At 58.8% G+C, this 13,342-nt stretch overlaps 1 long non-coding RNA gene across 1 annotated transcript; it reads left to right on the top strand.

Annotated features, from left to right (window-relative positions):
- The first annotated feature begins 97 nt into the window (after positions 1-97).
- LOC147346599 (uncharacterized) lies at positions 98-13,342 on the top strand. The gene is made up of 5 exons (XR_015153014.1): positions 98-508; positions 6,345-6,518; positions 7,339-7,404; positions 11,358-11,405; positions 12,190-13,342. It is a non-coding gene; the product is annotated as an uncharacterized LOC147346599 (long non-coding RNA).

Raw genomic sequence — 13,342 nt, forward strand, 5'->3', positions numbered from 1 at the left:
GGCGGGGGGGGTCACCTGACCCTCGGCGAGGGCCAGCAGGGGCTGGCTGGCGTGGGCAGCTGTCAGCTGGTGTCGGGCTGCCCTGGGGCAGGGCCAGAGGGCCTGGGAGGGAGAGGGAGGAAGGGGAGGAAGGGAGGAGGGGTCTGGAGGGATGTCAGGCCCTGGGCACCAAGGGCCAAGTGCCTCAGGCCCCTGGTTAGCTTTTGATTCCCTGTTTATGGGGTAAGGCTGGCGTGGGGGTCGTGTTCTCCCTTCTCCTCGTCTCCCGCCTCCACCCCAGTCCCGACAACGTCACTGCCAGTCTGCCCCTAGCAGCGGCTGCCAGAGGACAGTCTTGGGCGAGACATTCAATCAACAGTCAGCGTGAGGACAGTCAGTGCGTCAGGTGTTTTCAAGGCCCTCGTGGGTACAGATACTCGGCTAGGCTGAGCCAGGAACCTGCCGGAACAGGGCCTGTTGTCAGGGAGTTACAGTCAGGGCCTCCGGCAAGTCACAGGGCAGCTCCAGGGTAAGTGGTGAGAGGATGGGGCGTGGTGTGCGTGTGTGTTCAGGGGGCGTGGTGTGCATGAGTGTTGGTGGGGGGGGCGTGGTGTGCATGTGTGTTCAGGGGGCGTGGTGTGCGTGAGTGTTGGTGGGGGGGTGTGGTGTGCATGTGTGTTCGGGGGGCATGGCGTACGTATGTGTTGGTGGCCTGGGGGGGCGGTGGGGGGGCGTGGTGTGCGTGTGTGTTGGTGGGAGAGTGTGATGTGCATGTGTGTTCGGGGGGCGTGGTGTGCGTGTGTGTTGGTGTGCGGGCGTGGTGTGCGTGTGTGTTGGTGGGGGGTCATGGTGTGCGTGTGTGTTAGTGGGGGGGCAGTGTGTGTGTGTTGGGGGGGGTGTGTGTGTGTTGGTGGGGGGGTGTGATGTGCATGTGTGTTGGTGGCCTGGGGGGGGCGGTGGGGGGCAGTGTGTGTGTGTTGGTGGGGGGGCGGTGTGTGTGTGTTGGGGGGTGCATGTGTGTTAGTGGGGGGGCGTGGTGTGTGTGTGTGCATGTGTGTTGGTGGCGGGGGACGGTGTGTGTGCTGTCACCAGGCTGGGGGAAGCAGGGAAGGTATCCTGGAGGAGGTGACCTACAGAAGGAGACCTGAAGGAGGAGGCGGCTCATCGGGTTTGGTGTGGGGGAGCGTGGTGAGGGGAGAGCTCAGAGGGGCAGGTGTGGGGGTGGGCAGGGATGCCTTACAGCCCTCTGTCCTCAGCTTCTCAGGAGGTTCCCAAGGGCTTCCTACCAGAGAGAGCGGGGCTCCACTGTGTGCAGAGGGCTCGCTCTGGCCTGCTTTGGGGAGAGGGTTTGAGGATACCAGGCAGATGGGCAGGTGCTGAGCCGCAGCTGCTGTCCTCCAGGTGCGCCCTGGCCTGGCAGGGAGAGCAGGCGTGGGGTGGAAGCCACAGGCAGTTTCCTTAGATGTTGAGGAGGCAGGCTGGACAAGGTCTGGGGACAGTGAGCAAAGGACAGGGACTCAGCAAGGGGCAGACTTCAGGTCCGAGTGACGCTGGAACAGGTATCAGGAAGGCCTGAAGTCCGCCCTTCAGGTCCCCGCGGCCAGCCTGCACTCCTGGCCGTGGTGCCTCTGGGTGCTGAGCGGCCCACTCGCACTGACCCGCCCATGCCTTCTCTGTGTGTGAGCGCTTGGTCCCCTGAGGCTCTGCCCAGTCCCCTCTGCCAGCTTCTCTCTTGGCGGGTCCTGCCCCTGTCTCACTCTGGGCCACGTCCCCCATGTCCTGGTTCCCCAGGGCCCCCTCCCCCGCCTCCTGGTCTGACAAGCCCCCTCCCGCCGCCCCTCGCAGAGCTGTTGCTGCAGCACCAGGTGCCTGGCTTTCCCCATGCCCCTCCTGCGTTTCCCTGTGTCCATGGAGCCCCTCTACCAGTCTCCCTCACTGCTCACTCACAGCAGGAGAGCCAGGGCCAGAACCCCAGTCTCCTGACCCTCCTCCCAGAGGCTTCCTCGGTCCCTGTCCACGCAGTGCCTGCCGCACCCACTCTGGGGCCTGGCACAGCACGTGCTGCTGGACAGATGTGTTATTGGCAGAAAGAGGGGGCTGGGGCCCCCACCCACCAACCCAGCCCAGCTGCCCTTCCTGCCGATGAACTCTTTTCCAGTTTCCCCCCGCAGGTCCTCCCCTTCCCTGGACAGGGATTCCTGGGGCACCCTGAGGCCTGGTTTAAAGCAGAGTGAGGATCCCAGGCACCCTCGCCCTTTGTTCCCCAGCCCAGACTGGCGAATTCCATTTCAGCAGGGAAAGCAGGTCCAGCTAAAAGGCTGGGGTCTGATTGCCTGGCCATGACCTTCCTTCCCCACCACCCTCCCTCATTCCCCTTTCCTTCCTGGCTGGGCTCAGATCCCTGTTTGGGAACCTCACAGCAACACAGGCCGAGCAGGGGGGCCCCTAGAAGGGCAGAGGGGAGGGCCCACCATGGCCCCGAGGGGCGGAGTCTAGGGGAACTCAGGGCCTCAAGAGGGTTAGTTCATCTTCCAGTGGTTTCTATTTTTGCTCTGTTGTTGCAAAGAGCAAGATGCCACACTGACTCCTCATTCACTCATTAATTGAACAACGTTTCTGAGCACCTAGGATGTGATCTGAGACACAGCAGTGAGCAAAAGCACCCATGATGTGGGCCTTTCTGTTGCGCAATCAGAGGGCGCTCTATTTCTGTTTCCGGCTGCTGCCAAGTTCTCTCCGTGGTCACTTTCCCGAAGCTTGGCCTCGCCTGCAAGATGCCTGCTCCCTGCCTCTTTCCCCAGCCACATCCGGGACCCTGTGACGCTGGGCCTGGTTCCTGTCTCTCCTCCAGGAAATCAGCCCTGACCAGCACCTGGCTCTTCTGTGCACCGAACATTCCAGACTAGCTCTTAGCGCCCACCATTTGGAGGTAGAACGTGCCTGGGCTCATAAGCATGCTCCGGGCTTCCTTGTGGCTCAGATGGTAAAAAGTCTCCCTGCAGTGCAGGAAGCCTGGGTTCAATCCCTGGGTTGTGAAGGTCCTCTGGAGAAGGGAAATACTGCAGTATTCTCGCCTGGAGAATCCCATGGACAGAGGAGCTTGGCGGGCTACAGTCCCTGGGATGGCGAAGAGTCGGACACAACTGAACGACTAACACTGCTACCATGGGCGCACTGCAACCATCTGGGGCCCATCCTCAAGTCAAAGGAGTGGGCCGGTCCCTCCCTGGCTTGCTCCCCCTTCGCCCATCTGCCCACAGCTTCCCCTGACCTTTTCAGGACGCCCCTCTCCCGGCCCTTCCCTGCTGCCCTCCCAGCAGTTCATCCAGCTCCAGGTCTTGTGGATTTCACGTCCCAGGCTGGTCCCCTCTGCTCCATTTCCACGGCCACCTCCCTGCCGTCTCCCGCATGATGGTGCTATAGCTCCTCGTGCTGTCCTCCCAACAGCCATCCTCCCCAGACTGACGATTTAGAACGATTTGGGTCACGTCATTTACCTGCTTAATACTCTTCCATGACTCCCGGTCCTAAGAAAAAAAGTCCAAATGCCTCCCCGGGGCCCAGCTCCCTGGCCCCAGTTCAACTCTGTGGTCCAGTGACACCTTGCATGGGGCCTTGGCACCAGCTGTTCCTTCTGCCTGGGATGCCCTTCTTTCATCCCTCTGCCTAGTTTTCACCCTTCAGAGGCCAGCGAAGCATCACCTCCACCAAGAAGCCGTCCCTGAGCTCTCTGATGTGGGCCACCAACCAGTACCTTTCGTACTTGCGTGATTATTTGCTCCGGCATGTTCTCCTTCCTCGAGAATGGTGACTTGGCTCATTTCGTTTGACAGTATGTGCCCAGCATGTGGCTCAGCGCCAGTCTCCTGGTGTACATGTTTGATGAATGAGTGAAGGGGTGAGCTCGTTCTGGGTCTCTGGCTCCCCCTCCCAGCCTCTTCCTCTCCCAGCTCTGGCTCTCACAGCTGGGGGTGTGTACAGTCAAGAGCCTTCAGGGATTTCCTCTCCTTTCCCTGGCCCGGGACGTGGGGTCCTCAGCCTAGTCACTGTGATAGTTTTCCTTAGCAGCTCCCCCGTGACCCAGTTTCCTTGCTCTGGAGACAATGACCCTCGGCGTTCCAGGACGTGTCATCACCCCTCCCACGGGGTAGACATCACAGTGCCATGGGTCCTGCCAACTCGCCCAGTTTCCAGAAAAAAGCCCCTCCGCTCCACTGCATGGGCCCCAGCTGGGCATCCCACCCTCTCCTTCCTTCCCTGCCCCCTCCCTGGTGGTGTAGTGTCCTCCAGGACAAGTGTGCAGACCGCTTCCTCCACCACGCCCCCGCTGCGTGAGGAGCCCCATTTTACAGGCAGGAGCGTCGAGGCTCAGGGAGGAAGTACCCGTGGTCCTGTGAGCTTCTCCACGGTCTCTTTCTGTCTCCCTCTTTCTCTTCCTGTCAGTTAGGGCCTGGGCTGTCTTAGCTTTTTATTCACTCACTCATTTTTTTTTTTTTTTTCTTTTCTTTGCTGTGCTGTGGGCTTGCAGGGTCTTAGTTCCCCAACCAGGGATTGAACCTGGGCCCTGCAGTGAGAGGGTGGAGTCCTAGCCACTGGACCACGAGGGAATCCCTAGTCTTAGCTCTTTCTGTCTCAGGTTTTCCCTTTTCCGTCACATTCTCCTGCTCCCTTTTCTGTTTCTGCTGATACTTCTTGTTCTCATTCTGCTGTGTTCAGGCCATATGTGAGTTTACATGTGTGTGTGTGTGCACGTATCTGTGTGTATGTGTGACTGCAAGTGTGTGAACGTGCATGTTGATGGGAGCAGGTGTGATCCAGATGTGGGTGTGCAAGCAAGTTGAGTCGGGGACAGTCTGGGCTCAACAGGAACGTCCTGATTAGCAGGCCTAATCAGGTTCTCTGCAGAGGGCAGGGGAATGGATTTTGCCCAGAGACTTGGGCCCTGAGGGACCCCACAGAGGCCCCGGGAGCCCCAAAGGGAACCAGAGAGGAAGGTCCTGGGCACAGCGGCCCTGGGCTTCCTTCGAGGCTGGCGTGTGGCTCTAGCTTGCCTGCCCCCCCAAGTCTCCCAGACTCTCCCCAAGCCGCCCAAGCCCTCTGGTATTTGGCCACCTTGTCCATCAGCTGCTACCCCCAAAGACGGTGCTGGTCGCTGGCAGCTTCTCACGGTCTTGGGAAGCTGGGCGGCTGGCAACTGCCCCCGAATTGGGCCTGTACTGGCCTGACTGCCTTGCCTCCCACCCTGACCCCACCTGGGAGGGAACTTGTATCCTGGATCCCATCCCAGACTCGGCATCACGGGAGGCCTGGGCTTCGCTGGGATCCCAAACGGCTGACGAGCTATGACCTCCGGGGCTGCAGGGGCCACGACTGACCTTCCTCAGCCTCCACCCCCCAGGGAACTTGAAACTTTGAGGCGACTGCACCCAGCAGGGCAGGCGCCAAATCCTCTGTCAGTCGGCTGGGCTCCACTGACAAGGTCACCCAGGGATGCCACCCGGCAGTCCCAGGAGGAACGTCAGGGGAGGCGAGAGCATGGGGTCAGGGGTGGGGAAGTGCTAGGGAGCCCCCAGTGTGGCCACCCCCCAGCAGCAAGCTGTCGGGGGCACCTGCTCTTCACATGCACACATTTCCTCATCTCACCCTCACATCCAGGGCGGGGTTGGGGCCATTATACCCTCGGTCACAGCTGAGAAACAGCGGCCCAGAGAGGCCGCGTGAGTGGTACAGCTGGGGTTTGCACACAGGGCCCGCTCTCAGCCACTAGCTTATTCATCAATCAGCCCCACTGTCACACCCGCTAAGGCAAGGATACCCCTACATCAAGGAGAGGCCAGATGCCCGAGTGAGCCCCCACTCCCCCAGGCCAGTCTGGGGCCGGGTCTGGGCTGGGGAGGAGGCAGGAGGGAGGTGTGGCTGGGTCCCCATGCGGGGACACAGGCAGGGCATGCGGCACGGGGCTGGTTACGTCCCCAGCTAGCGTTTGGCGAGGGCTCAGCGAGGACTGCTTCCCCAGACAGCACTCAGGAGGGTGGATGCTCATGGGCTGTTAATCCAAGAAAGAGCCAGTGTGTGACGAGGATCGAGATTCCAGTTACATGTCAGGACTCTGGGGTCTGACTCCTCTGGCCTTAACTTGCATGAGGTCTCCCTGGAGGCCGATATCAAAGGCCACCAGAGGAAGGCGCCTGCCGTGCCCTGAGCCCCAGAGATTCTGCCGCTGTTCCTAGAGTGGAGGGCGGCCCTCCTGGAGGGCACAGGCTGCTGCCGGCTGTCTGGGCATGAGAGGAGTGGCGCGGGGAGGGGCTGTCCCAGAGCAGCCCCCCAGAGGGTGACCCCACCGTTTGTGCCTTTAATTTTCACAGCTTCGTTGGTTCTGCTGGTCAGAGCAACGCTTTCCGGACAGAAGTGAAATCTCAGAACATCCGAGCTGGAGGGACCCTCAGAGGCCACCAGCTATCATCTTTTCATTTTACAGCGGAGGAGAGACAAAGCAAGGCTGCAAAGAGATGAAAGGTCTTGCCCAGAGTCACATAACGGTCAGTGGAAGAGCCAGACTTGAACCTGCGGCCTGTGCTGCAGGGGATGGAGGGCTGGTGAGGAGCGTGGATAGTGAGGTGCACACACCTGGGTTCCAGTCTCAGCTCTGCCATTTCCTGGTGATGTGACCTGGGACGAGCATCTCAACCTCACCAAGCCTCAGTTTTTGCATCTGTGAAGTGGGCATAATTTTCTTAGGGCTATGTTTTGATGACGTTGTACAAATAAAAAACATTTAGCACAGTGTTTGACACAAGGTACCCCAGATGTTGGCTGTTATTATTATAAATTCCAGTAAGGCCTTACATGAATGGGCCTCTGTTGGGGAGGGGAACCACAGTGACTACATTTTCCAACTCTGAGTTCAGCTTCATGCCCTGAAATGGTTATATGGGGACAGCAGCCCAGAATATTTGAATTTGAGCCTGCCCCCCAATGCAGGACATGTGGGTACCACTGGGGCATGTGTGAAGTGCTGGGGAGTGTAAGGAGGGTGAGGTTAATTAGCTTGCCATGGGGTGAGCTTCAAGGCATCCAAGCTGGACCCTGAAGAGCACATAGGAGTCCTGGGCAGAGAAGAGAATGGAGGGAACAGCAAGGTGAAGAGCACCCATGAAAGTCCAGAGAGTGTGGAGAGCATGGAGTTTCCAGAAACCTTCAGAGTGGCTGGAGTGGCGGGGGTGGGGGGACAGTGGAGAGAGGACCCCTCATCTCTCCCCCCTCTTTGAGAGGTGCTGCATTTTGACTATGAAGCTAGGACCACAGTTCCAGGCAAGGGCCACCCTTCAGAGCTAACATAATTTTTCTGTCATTTCACAGGTGAGGAACAGGAGACCCGCAGAGGGGATGGCCTCCCGGGGACCCCAGCTGCGCGGGTAGAAGCAGGTAATGGCCCACTCTCAGGCCAGCTGTGGGTGGTGGGAGCAGGGGAGGGCTGGCTTGGGGAACCGGGGCTCCCGGGTGATGACTGGTGCTGGCAGGAAGGGCCGCCTGGGCCTGTAAGAGTGATGGGCAGGGGTGACGGCCAGGGGCAGCTGATGCACATTATTTATGGCTGCTTCTCCACGAGTCCTTCAGGGCCGTGAAGGTAATTGAATAAGTGAGCGTGAGCAAACGTGGGCGATCGTTTAATTGTGGCAGAAAATGAAGTTGGTTGCAGCTGGGGGCCGCCAGCCCATTACCGTCGGCCGTGGTTTCTGCTGAGCTGAGCACACGGGGCTGGGCGGCCATCTATCCTTGGCCCACCCCCGCCCCAGCCCTGGGCGGCCCACCCCAGGCCAGCAGGGCCCCGGCAGGCTGGTGATCGGGGAGTCTGTTCTTTGGGCAGCTGGTCCCCAGAACCCTTTCTCTGCCCTAGGAAGGCCCTGGAGTCTGCTACAGGTGGCGAGGGGCCTGGGACGACCCGGGAGGGCAGGGGCGAGGCCTCGGCCTGGTGGCAAGAACGGGGTGGCGGGTTCAAATCATGACATTTGGCACAGAATGTCAACAGACACGGATAAAGCCCTTGTCAAGCGCCGGGCACTGTTCTAACTACTAGTTGTTATCAACTTGGATTAATCCTCTGATCACCCTGTGAGGGAAGTGCTCTTCTTATGCCCAGATTTCACAGATAAGGAAGCTCTGGCTGCTGACTCCTTGCCCTGGATTGAGAAGCTCCGAGATTCTGGGGCCGGGCGGGGGGGGGGGTGGATCCTGATGTGTGAGGGCTGCTGTGGCAGCGATAAAGGGAAATGCAGTCAGGACCTGATCATGATGGTCCCACGGGCCTCTCGGGCGTTCTCTTCCTCACCACTTGCCCTGTTTCAGCGTGACTGGCCACCCGCTGCCTGCCCCTCTGAGCAAGACCAGCGCAGAAGCCTGAACCCCAAGTTCCGAGGCAGGGGGAGGCCCTCGAAGGCCTGGCTAGCTCACCTCCAGAGCTCTGGCCCTCTGGCCTTTGCTGCTCTGGTGACCTTTCCAGCCCTCCTAAGGGAGCAGAGAAAATTAGGCTTGGGGACTTCCCTGGTGGTTCAGTGGCCAAGACTCCACGCTCCCCGTGCAGGAGCCCTGGGTTCAATCCCTGGCCAGGGAACTAGATCCCACATGCTACAAGATGCGGCAAAGCCAAATAAATAAATAAAAATAAATATTAAAGAAGAAAGAAAGAAAATTAGGCCTGAGATGTGAGTAGCCAGTTCACCCTCCCCAGCAGAGGGGCAGCCACATGGCCCCAGGGTGATCCATGCCAGGAAGGCAGTCCAGCTGCCTGGGGGGCCAGGGCAGGGCTGGGGGCTGGGTCTAGACCTCGGGGGGCCCTGGGCTTCCTGCGTTTTATCTGACACTCCCACTCTGGCACCAGGCTCACCTCTCATGTAGGGGGCACCCCATCCTCTCCGTGCACCCAGGCTGCGGTGGGGCCCCGCGTGGGGCAGGGCCAGATCGTCAGCCTTGAGTTGGGCCTCCTGGCTGCCCTGCCTGTGCCTGGAGCTTGGCTGCCCGGATGGCCTTGGGTGGCCACTCCCTCCAGCCTCTTGTCACGGCGCCTCTGTCCTCCCCGCTGGGGTGGGTGACGTACTCGCGGCTGCCGCCCCGAATTTCCATGGCCTGTGGGCTGCACGGCCGCTTGCATGATCAGCCCCACTCTGAGCGCTAAGGCACGGATCTATCGACTTCCTCCTCCCTCCAACCTGCATCCTCCGCCCAGCTGTGCTGTGAGGTTTTTGAGGGCAGAGGACCCTGTCCTTTTGCCTTTCACTCATTCGTTTATCCAGGCGGCACCTGCCACGTACCAGTGTTGTGCTGGGTTTTGGGACTTTACAAAAATGAATCAATAATGCCCTTGCAGTTGATCCACACAGTGGAGTGAACACTGGGTCCCCAATCCCCCCTAAATGATGGCAAAGGGGGCAAAAAGAGGCGCTTCGAGGACAGAGGATGAGCCAGGGGAGGACTGCACGGGAGACTCAGCTTTGGGAGATGCAACTAACATCTAGCTATCCTCACTTTGGGGAAGGCCCACCGTTGAAGGGATTGAACAAGGAAGACGGGATTCAACAAGGAAAAAGTTGGGAGGCCTCTGAAATGAGGCAGCTTGTCCTCCTGATGCAGGAGGACGGGCTGAAAACTCAAGAGTCACCAGGCTCTGGGGGCTGGCGACACCCTGCTTCTAGACCCAGGCACTGCCCGCAGGTTGGGGCTCCCACAGTCAGAACAAGAGGGAGTGCCGGGAGGCCCAGTCTCAAGGCCAAGTCTGGAAGAGGCGATCTTAAAGGATGACTTCCGACAAAGTGAGGATAGAAATCAAGAAAGAAAGCAACCCCGGACCCGGCAAGCAGGGGTCCAGTGTTGAAAGGTGGTGCAGGGGAGGCCTAGGACCCCAAGGTTCTGTAGGGAGGGTCCCGCAGGACTGGTCAGATTACCAGAGGGATATGACCACCTCAAGAGGAGGGTTTTTTGTTGTTGCTGCTGTTTTTGCTGTGCCGCTCAGTTTGCCAGATCTTAGTTCTCTGACCAGGGATTGAACCCAGGCACCGGCAGTGAAAGTGCTGAGTCCTAACCACTGAACCTTCAGGGAATTTCCCTGAGAGAAGGTTTAAAGTCTGGTCAGAGGCTCTGGCGTAGATTGATGACGGGAACACAGAAATTTGAAGGAACAAATAAAAAGCCTCAAAAGGCAACTTGATTAACTTTAGGAAACAAAGAGTTTTCTAGGAGAGAAAATCTAATCCTGAGACACTGCATGATTCAGATTCAATCATATCGACATGCTGTAGCAGGAATGTACGCCTGAGACGCTGATTTCATGGAAATGATAGTAGACGTTTAGAGGTTGGGAGTGGGAGGGGAAATGGGTGATGGAGTACTTGAATCTTAATGGGAAGTAAAATTCTAATCGACAGTAAGAAATCAATAGATACAATCCAAAATAGAAAAATCACGAATTTGTAGTATCTGCACATCAGGTAGAAGAGAGACACCCAGGAGCAGAAGAAAACGACCAACGGAGGTGAAAGTTGGCCTGGAGGCGGGCAGGGGCGGGTTTCTTTATCAGCTGTGAAATACTGTTTGATTCTTAAAATTATGACCACATGTGACTATAAACGTTAAACTTACTTAAAAAGGAGAGGAGGATGTTTTGCCACAATTTAAAAAGAGGAAAGGGAAGGAAGAGGCCCCCAACATAAAGATCTAGTGCACCAAGGCGGCCCCCCACTCCCACCCCCACCCCCCACCTCGGGCTCAGCTGAAGCCGGCGGGTGGACCCGGGCAGGTGGGCGGCTGTGGAAGCACAGAGCCAGCTCACGGGAGGTCCCAGGCAGATGTCAGTGTGAGAAGCTAATCCTCGCTAACGGGTTAATTGCTCCACCTCTCAGATGTCACAAGGGCCCTTCAGCAGCTTCCGGCAGATTCTCCAAAGATTCACTGGCTGGAAGCAGTGACCCTAAATCAGAAAAGCAACTCCTGGGGGGCGCAGCTCCGGACACGACCCTGGGGAGGTATGGGGGGGAGCTGGAGGCCCAGAGTCTTCCCTTTTCTGGATTCCATGTCACGTGCAGGAGCCGGAGAGTGAGTGCGGTGGTGTGTGTGTGTTGGGGAGGGACATGTGTGCACGAAGCACGCACAGGTGTGTGCACAGAAGTGCACACGAGCCCGCGGGTGTGCGTGCACGCACACGTGTGCATGGCGTCTGCTTGGAGGGCTGTGGTCTGTTCCGTCCAGTCTCACGCCCCAAACCCAGGGGCCGCCCTGGGAGACTCGCCTCCCTCCCCGGCAGGTGTCTGGGAGCTGGGGAAGGAAATCCCGGAAACCCGCTTCCGCTTGGCTCTCTTCCTCAGTCTCCTCACATGTTTCTTCTCCAGGACTTGAAGCATTCTCTCTCTTCCTTCCTTGGACACACCTACTCGGAGGTGAGGCTCTGATGGGCTTTTATGTTTAAAAAGGACAAAGTGTTAAGCTAAAGGAATGAATTTTTAATGGTGGGATTTCAGGCCTTTTTCTCTCAGGAGAAGTTCTGTTTGTTTTGGCTTCAGTTTGGTTTTGTCAGAGAAGTTTCCCCACGTCCCTGGAGCCACTCTGAAGCCCCAGGCTCCCTCCTGGATGCTGTCAGCCAGGGCCCTCTCCCAACTGGTGCCAGAGCGCTTCCTGGGGTGGGCGTGTGGGGGGTCATCATCTTCCTCTGGCTCCAGAATGGGCCCCAGGCAGGGAGGGTTAGGGTTAGGGTGGGCGCACCTCTGCTCTGCCTTCAGCCCGCCCAGCCCTGGCGCACCGTCCCCAGAGGGAGGCAGGGGCATCCCAGGGGGCCAGGAGTGACCTGCACCCCCTCCCAAGCAGTGGGGGCCAGGCAGAGGGCAGCACGACCACCCCAGGTCTGGCCGACAACGGTGACACTCAGGCCGGCTCCCCTTGCTCCGTCGGGGGCGGCAAGTGCCCTCTCTGTGGGGGAGGCCTCAGAGGGGGCCAGGGGAGGGATGAACCCCTCGCCCACCCTCAGCCCCCAGGGGCCCACCCAGGGGCTCTGTGTGCCCCCTCAGGCTGCAGCGGCTGTGTCGGGCCCCCACCCGGTACTGACTCTCAGCGCAGCACAATCGCCTGCCCTCTTGTCAGTCCTGGAGGACGGGAAGGGGGAAGGACCGCCTCTGGGGATATCGCTGAGTCCCTGCCCCTCCCTGGACTTGCTCTCCTTCTCCTCAGGCTCCTGGCCCCGGGAGGGCCCCAGCGGAGCTGGAGGAGGGCCCAGCACCAGGGGTGGGTGAGATGCCAGCACCCCCTTGGAGATCAGAACTGCTAGTCGGGTCAGCTGACCCCATCTCTGGCCACCTGAGTGACCCTCCTGGGGGACTGGACCTGGAGCTTGGGCTCCTCGGGTGCCAGCGTCACTGCTCTGGTCTCCCCAGTCTGCCCAGAGCCCCCTAAAGCCCACCGTGTGCTCAGCCATGGGACTCCTCATCCGAAGCCTCCGAGCCCTCCTTTTCCCATCCCTCCACCACCCGGCCCGCTGGTACCAGAACTGCCCTGCAGGACAAGCCTCAGCCTGGGCCACAGGCAAGGCCGCTTGACTCAGCAGTCCCTGCTGTCCCCACAGCCGGCGGGGAGGTTGCAGGTGCCTCCCCTCCCTGCCCAGGCATCAAGTCACAGGGCTCGAATACTTCCCAGGACAGGGAGCTCATCAGCCCCAGGCAGCAGCCTGCTCCAGGCAGCAACGCTTCGACTTCTGAGACAAATCCTTTGTGATGAACTGACACCTGAACACCGGTCAGTTCCATCTGTTTACACATTTCCGTCATCCGCATCATTGTTAATCCTGTCTGCATAGCAGCACACTGCAGTGTGTCAGCGAGTCCTTCTCCACTTGTAGAGCTGGTGCCTGTGTCTCTCCATTATGTACTGGTAGATGGGAAACCTGAGGTCCAGAGGAAGCGTGTCACCTAAGTGTGTCTCACGGCCAGGAAGTCACAGAACCTGGGCTCAGATCCAGAGCCCAGGCCCTTGCCAGCCAGGGGTGTGCCCATCCAGGTTCCACCATCTGCTTAGCTCCCCTCTCCAGCGTGTTCTTACTTCTCTGCCAGGGGCCACTACCCCACAAAGCTCACACCTTCTCCCCCAGACCCTGCAGATGGATCAACTACTCCTCCAGGAAGTCCTCCTGAGACAGCCAAAGGGTATGGAAGGAACCCTCTTCCCAAGGTATCTTCTAATAGAGGAAGGGAGGGGTTAAGGGGTGGGAGACAGGTGTTTTATTCAGGGTTCTCATGGGTCAAAAATCTTGGTTAAACTTTAACCAAGAGCTTGCCTAAAACAAACAAACAAAACAAAATGAAGAAAGAAAAAAAAAAACGAAAAAAAA

The sequence above is a fragment of the Bos grunniens genome, chromosome 23 (assembly GCF_055505025.1).
Source record: "Bos grunniens cultivar Pamir isolate PY7600 chromosome 23, Bosgru_T2T1.0, whole genome shotgun sequence".
In the NCBI taxonomy this organism is placed as follows: domain Eukaryota; kingdom Metazoa; phylum Chordata; class Mammalia; order Artiodactyla; family Bovidae; genus Bos; species Bos grunniens.